This window comes from Nycticebus coucang, chromosome 10 (genome assembly GCF_027406575.1).
Source record: "Nycticebus coucang isolate mNycCou1 chromosome 10, mNycCou1.pri, whole genome shotgun sequence".
NCBI classification, from domain to species: Eukaryota; Metazoa; Chordata; class Mammalia; order Primates; family Lorisidae; genus Nycticebus; species Nycticebus coucang.
Genome location: NC_069789.1, coordinates 94,508,675 through 94,516,012, shown reverse-complemented (window position 1 = coordinate 94,516,012; position 7,338 = coordinate 94,508,675). Strand labels below are relative to the sequence as shown.

The 7,338-nt window shown below is 42.7% G+C and overlaps 1 non-coding gene across 1 annotated transcript; it reads left to right on the top strand.

The window, feature by feature from the left end:
* The first annotated feature begins 1,146 nt into the window (after window positions 1-1,146).
* LOC128597912 (U6 spliceosomal RNA) lies at window positions 1,147-1,253 on the top strand. Its single transcript, XR_008383460.1, has one exon. It is a non-coding gene; the product is annotated as a U6 spliceosomal RNA (small nuclear RNA).
* Window positions 1,254-7,338: the final 6,085 nt, after the last annotated feature.

Genomic DNA, 7,338 nt, shown 5'->3' with positions numbered 1-7,338 from the left:
TCACTTTGCATGGCTTCTGGAGAAGCCCTTCTCCTATGTAGGACAGTTGGCTTCTTCACTGTTTTAATTCTTGGAATGCCTAATAGGTCCTCTGCCTCAGAAGTCTTCTCCCACTGACTGTTTGAAATTCTTCCAAGCCCCAGACTTTGTCATTTAGCTAATAGGGATTCTCTATATTCCCCCGTTAAAGTCAAACCATGTTGGAATGAGACTATGAAACGAATATGGTAAAGGATAAGCATTAAGCAGGCGCACAGCTACAGCATTAATAACAAACATCATAAAATATCATACAACATCATAGAGAAATTTATATATCTACTAAAAAAATTTGGGAAATCATAAAATGACCAAATTATCAATATCTCTGAGGACAAAGAGAGAATAAAAAGATTAGAGAAACTATTTCATAAAATAATAGGTGAAAATTTCCCAAGTCTAGCAAGAGATTTAGACATCCAGATATAGGAGGCTCAGTGATCCCCACTGTACCATGCAAAAATGTCTTCTCCACAGTATATTACATATAGATGAACTGTCTAAAGTCAAAGATAGTGATTCCTAAAAAATACCCAGAGAGAAGCATCTAGTCACCTATAAATAAATCCCATCAAACTAACAGTGTATTCATAGCAGAAACCTTATAGGCCAGAAAAAATAGGACAATATACTCAAAGGGCCGAAAGACAAAAAGAAAACTCTATCACTCAAGAATACTGTATCCAGCAAAATTATCCTTCATAAATGAAGTCTTTCCCAAATAAGCAAACATTACGATTTGTTACCATTAACAAATTGTCCTGTAGACAAATCCTACAAGAAAAGCTTAAGGGATTCCTAAACTTGGAAACAAAAAAGAGACAGCATTTACTACCAAAACTTTTTACACAAAAGTATAAAACTCATTGTAAAGCAATGGCATAAAGGAGGAAGAGAAAGGACTCAAACGGTACCACTACAGAAATCCACCAAACCACAATGACAAACAATAAGAGGAAAAAAAATAAAAGGGAGGAAAAATAGATAAAACAGACCGAAATAATTAACAGCACATCAAAAACAAAGCCTTACATATCAATAATATAAGCAGATAAAACACTGCACTTAAAATATATAGCATGGCTGAATGGGTTGAAAACATATCCAGTGCTCAAGTCAGCAGCAAATATGCTAAAATTGGAATGATAAAAAGAACATTAACATGGCACCTATGTCAGAATGACATGAAAATTCATGAAGCTTTCCACATTTTTCATTAGACTGTCCAAAGTCAAGGTGAATGAAGAATTCCTGAGCTGTGAGGCGATAACATCAAGTAACTTACAAAAGAAAATGGCACAGACTTTACATCCTTCGTATTAACCTGGATGGAAGTGGAAGACATTATTCTTAGTAAAGCATCACAAAAATGGAGAAGCATGAATCCTATGTACTCAATCTTGATATGAGGACAATTAATGACAATTAAGTTTATGGGGGGGGGAAGCAGAAAGAGGGATGGAGGGAGGAGGGTGGGGCCTTAGTGTGTGTCACACTTTATGGGGGCAAGACATGATTGCAAGAGGGTCTTTACCTAACAATTGCAATCAGTGTAACTGGCTTATTGTACCCTCAATGAATCCCCAACAATAAAAAAAAAAAAAAAAAAAAAAACTGATGGGGGTTAGATGAGGCTCCATAAGCAGAAAGAATCATGTGAGTGACAGGTCTGAAGCAGAAATTATTAATTGCAAATTATTGCAGAAATTAATACAATTATTTAAGTGTGCTGATAATAAGGCTTATTATAGCAACTGCTCAATGAATATTTGTTGAAAGGAAGAAGAGAGGAAGAGAGGGAGGTTAATTTGCTCACAGCATACCCAACTTTTGGAAAATGATTTAATTCCATCAAAACCCCTAGAGTTAATAAAGTCTCCTAAATTTTTTGAAAAAAAAAAGAAAATGGCACAGACTAATAGAAGACTTCTTAACAAAAAATAAGCCAGAAGGGATCAGGATCCTATCTTTGGTCTTTTAAAATGAATAAATGTCAGGCAAGAATTTTGTATCCTTTAAAACTAAGTTTTATAAATGAAGGAGAAATAAAGTCTTTCCCAGACAAGTAAATACTAAGAGAACTTGTGATTGTTAGACCTACCCTACAAGAAACGCTCAAAAGTGCTCTAAAAATTGAAAAGAATAGCTAGGACTCACTAACATACACAAATTATTCAAATTGGACTGAAGACTTAAAAGTAAGATGTGAAACCATAAAAATTCTACAAGAAAACATGGGGAAAACTCTTCCAGACATCAGCCTAGGTAAAGAATTTGTAACTAAGACCACAAAAACAGATGCTACCAAAAAACCCAAAAATAAACAAATGGGACTTAATTAAATGTAAAAGCTTCTACACAGCAAAGGATATAATAAACAGAATAAACAGGAGACCTACAGAATAGAAGAAAATATTAGCAAACTCTACATCAAATGAAAGACTAATTTCCAGAATCTACAAAGAACTCAAACAAAACAGCAAGAAAAGAAAAACTCAATAAAAAATTAGGCAAAGGACATGAATAGAATTTTTCCAAAAAAAATAGATAAATGGAGGGACTGGCAAGATGCCTAGCCAGAGATACCAGCTGCCAGATCATCTCAGAAAAAGAAAAACTTATAGATGGAAAAGAAAAAACAACGAAAAAATTATAGATCGGGTAACTCCGATGTAAAAGTGCCAGAACCTACAAAAGATTCTGCAGGAAGAAGTTGCAGGTTGTAGGGCAGAACAAGAAGGAGCAAGATATTGGTAGAGGACAACCCCTGAGAGGCTAGGAGTCCAGGAGAAGGGCAGGTGGAGCAGTCTGCTTCTCCCTCCTTCATATCTTTGACAGCAGGAGGGCTCTGGGCTAGAGAAACTCCCACATGAGCCCAGAGGCTGCTGCCACCAGTGAGCTGGGAACTGCCTGTGCACAGAGCACCAAGCTCCTAGCCACCGAGGGGCACTTTTGGCTCCCACAGCTGCAAGCCAGGATAGCAGGCACCATACTGCTTCTCCACTCACCGCGCACCTTTATCCTCCCCAGGGGGCTTCACCTCCTCAGGTTTTGTCCTGCCTGATTCCACAAAGACATTTTCCAACTCCAACCCAAACTGTGGGACCCACAGGGGCCCAGAAGGTCCCAGGTGATTTGAATGACTTCAGAGCCTGGACACTCTGGCCAGACACCCTTGTGAACTGAGTGCTAGGACTCTCCCCACACACTCTTCTGTCCCTTCCCCTCCTCCAGTGGTGGCTGCCAAGAGACACAACTGACTCACCACACTGAGATTTCCACAGAGTAGGACTCAGGCCTCTCTTCTTGGGGTCCTGCAGCAGTCTTAGGGGTGCTCAGACTGTGAGCTCCCAGCTCGCTGGTCCACCCCGGTGCTATGTGCCTGACAGCTCCATCAGAGCAGGGCAGGCCCCTAGGTGGAGGGACATTGATCCTACTTAGGCAACCTGTGGGCAACACGGGATTGGCACGCTTTTCCCTAACATGGTCAGGGATTGACCTTCTTGGTCTACGGAGGTGAGAGAGACCACGGGCAGATGGGTGGGGAGATTGTGCTGTGGGCCTTGGCTGTGATCTGCTCACAGGGAGCCCCTTCCCGCAAGGGAGGGCTACACTCTCAGCTCAGGCCAGGATCCCGGGCAGGAACCTCCCAGCCCACAAAACAGTCACAGGGGAGCTCGGCTGGTCTGGAGTCCAGCCTGCCCCAGAAGCCAGGGGAAGAGAGGCAGGGAGACTGTGGAGCAGAGGTTGGGGAGAAGAGTGAGACCCACTGAAGTCTATGAATCTTTGACAGACCTACCTCCACAACAGACTTTCTGGTTGAGTTGGGTCACTTCAGCCTCTCCCTGGTGGGGCTTTACCCAGAAACTGGGAGCAGACTTTGACCCCTGCCAAAACGGCTAACTGGAAAGCTTCTGTGGAGCCTGAGACCAAGTTTGCCCAACCCAGCCCCACCCAGCTGCACTCCCCCACCTGTCTCTGCTGCCGCAGAGATTAAGGACTCACCTGGCAGGCCCAGGGCCCCATCCACCACCTGGGGCAGATACTGAGGGAAGAACAGTGAGTTCTTCCACTGAGGGACGGGAGCCCGTCCAGGGTACAAAAACTGCATTGCAGCGTGTTCCTTCCTGCAGGCGGCACCTGCTAACTGGGAGGTGAGTTTGTATGCCCTTTACCATTTTCTGACTCAATCTTTCGGGGTGTGTGGGGGGGTCCAAGGAGTGGCCATTTGGAGGAGCACATACCCCTCCCTACAGAAAAGCTGTGTCACTGGATAGGGCCAGAAAGAACTAAATCCTGTGCCTTAGCATACAAGCATTCAGCACCTTCCCTGTGAACAGCTCTGGGGTCAGCAGAGCTGCTCCTGACCCTCCTGCCAGCAGCTCCCCCATCAGCTGGAAGCAAGCTCTGAGCCCCACTGAAGCTTCACAAAACCTTTCAGGCTCACAAAACCTAGGCATGAACTGCCCTGCTCCTCCTCCCACCTCAGTGGTGGTGGAGATCAAGAAACTCCTGGGAGCTACAGAGTCCCTCCCTAAAGCTTGGGGCATTCAACTTACTCCACCTGGGGTGGAGTCTACCAGGACACAAAAAATCATTTCAGCAGTTCCCTCATTCACACAAACATCAACTGATGACAGGGAGAACACTGATATAGCTAATATCGCCCATCAAAGCATCGTCCAACTCAAGTGAACAGGGTGTGGTGGATTTACATAAGCAAATAACACCCACCATGGATCTAAGTCAGGCGTCCTCAAACTGCGGCCCGCGGGCCACATGAAGAGGTGTGAATTGTATTTGTTCCCGTTTTGTTTTTTACTTCAAAATAAGATATGCGCAGTGTGCATAGGAATTTGTTCATAGTTGTTTTTTCTAAACTATAGTCCAGCCCTCCAACAGTCTGAGGGACAGTAAATTGGCCCCCTGTTTAAAAAGTTTGAGGACGCCTGTTCTAAGTCATTACACATCATCTGAAAGAGGTGAAGACAGCAGATCAGAGGTAATCAGAGAGGTTCATCAAACCTGTTAGAATAACCAAAAGTCAACTCAGGACCTGGATTCTTCTCCCTGACACAGTCAGAAACTGATTTTCAAGATCTTGGAGACAAGCCCATAAGCTAGCCCTAATATACTTGGCTCACGAATGAGAGACCAGAGGAGAAGGAATCAGTAAAACAAAACTCCAGAAATATGAAAACTCAAAGTGAAAGGTGTTGCCCTAAAGAAAACAATTACTGCTCCCCAATGGATACCAACTTAAACAAAAAGATTAAAATAGCACATGAAGAATTTTGAACACAGGTTGTAAGGAAGCTTATGGAAATACAAGAGAAAAAAAAATCCAACAAAAGAAGCTGCAAGACAATGCAGGAAATTAATGAAAATTTCTCTAAAGAAATCTAAAAAGAAAACCCGAACAGAACTTCTGGAAATGAAAAATTCATTCAAAGAATTACAAAGCACAGTAGAAAGACTTAGGCTTGATCAGGCAGAAGAAAGAATATTAGAACTTGAAGTTAATAGCTTTTTGTTAAATAAGTTAAGAGAAAGTACTGAGAAATAAGAGGAAACAACAAAGCTTATGAGAAATGTGGGATTGGGCGGCGCCTGTGGCTCAGTCGGTAAGGCGCCGGCCCCATATACCGAGGGTGGCGGGTTCAAACCCGGCCCCGGCCAAACTGCAACCAAAAAAAAAATAGCCGGGCATTGTGGCGGGCGCCTGTAGTCCCAGCTACTCGGGAGGCTGAGGCAAGAGAATCGCTGAAGCCCAGGAGTTGGAGGTTGCTGTGAGCTGTGTGACGCCACGGCACTCTACCGAGGGCCATAAAGTGAGACTCTGTCTCTACAAAAAAAAAAAAAAAAAGAAATGTGGGACTATAGAAAGAGGCCAAACGTAAGAACCACAGGCATCTGTGAGGGTAGAGAAGAAAATACTCAAGAGCTGGATAATTTATTTGAGGGAATTATTGAGGAAAATTTCCCTAGCCTTGCTAGAAATCTAGATATGCCAGTAAAGGAAGCACACAGAAATCCTGGGAGATTCATCCTAAAGAGGCAGTCACTAAGTCACACAATCATCAGGTTGGCCAAAGTAAACATGAAAAAGTTTACTCCTGGATCGGTGCCTGTAGCTCAGTGGCTAGGGTGCCAGCCACATGCACTGGGGCTGGCAGGTTCAAACCTGACCTGGGCCTGCCAAACAACAACAAAAAAATAGCAGGGTATTGTGGTGGGCACCTATAGTCCCAGTTACTTGGGAGGCTGAGGCAAGAGAATAGCTTAAGCTCAAGAGTTTGAGGTTTCTGTGAGCTGTGATGCTATGGCACTCTACCAAGGGCAACATATTGAGACTGTGTCTCAAAAAAAAAAAAAAAAAAAGTTTACTACTATGGGCAGTCAGGTGAAAACAGCTAAATAACAAAGGAAAACCAATCAGACTAACTGCAGACTTCTCAACTGACACCTTACAAGCCAGAGAAGATGGGGAACTGTCCTTAGCCTTTCAAGGTAGGATAATGGCTAGCCTAGAACTTTCTAGCCTGCAAAACAAAGTTTCTTTTCTGAGGGAGAAATAAAGTATTTGTCTGATAAGCAATTAGGGAATTTGTGAAGACCAGACCTGCCCTGCAAGAAGTACTCAGACCTGCATTAGCCCAACAGCCGCCCCTCGATGTAAAACCATTCAAAAGCCAAAGTTCAGAACCCAGATACCACAATGGCTTAAGAGGTAAAACAAAGTAGTAAGGGTCTACCCAACAAGATGACCATAAATCCACCACATGTATCAATACTAACAATAAATTTGAATGGCTTGAACTCCCCAGTGAAGAGATATAGGCTGACTGAATGGATTAAAAAATACAAGCCAATTTGTCTTCTGTCTCTAGGAAATATGTCTAACCCACAATGACTAATATAGATTCGAGACGGTGGAAAACAATATTCCATGCAAATAGAAATCAAAAGAAAGCTGATGTAGCCATTCTCATATCAGATAACATTAACAAAATCAACACAAGTAAACAAAGACAAAGGCATACACTATAAAATAGTGAAAGGTACAACTCCACAAGAAGACTTAACAATCTTAAATAATTATGCACCAAATGCAGGAGCACACCAGATGAAGCTATTTCAGAGTCTTTGGGCAAGGAAAATCAGAAATATCAGGCAAATTATGGGTTCAAGGTTCTCAGTTACATCTGGCTTCACCCAAATGTCTTTATCCCAACTTTAAGGATCCATCCTACTTCTGCCTAACTATTTCCTTAAGCTTGACAAAGTTGAATGTTCGAC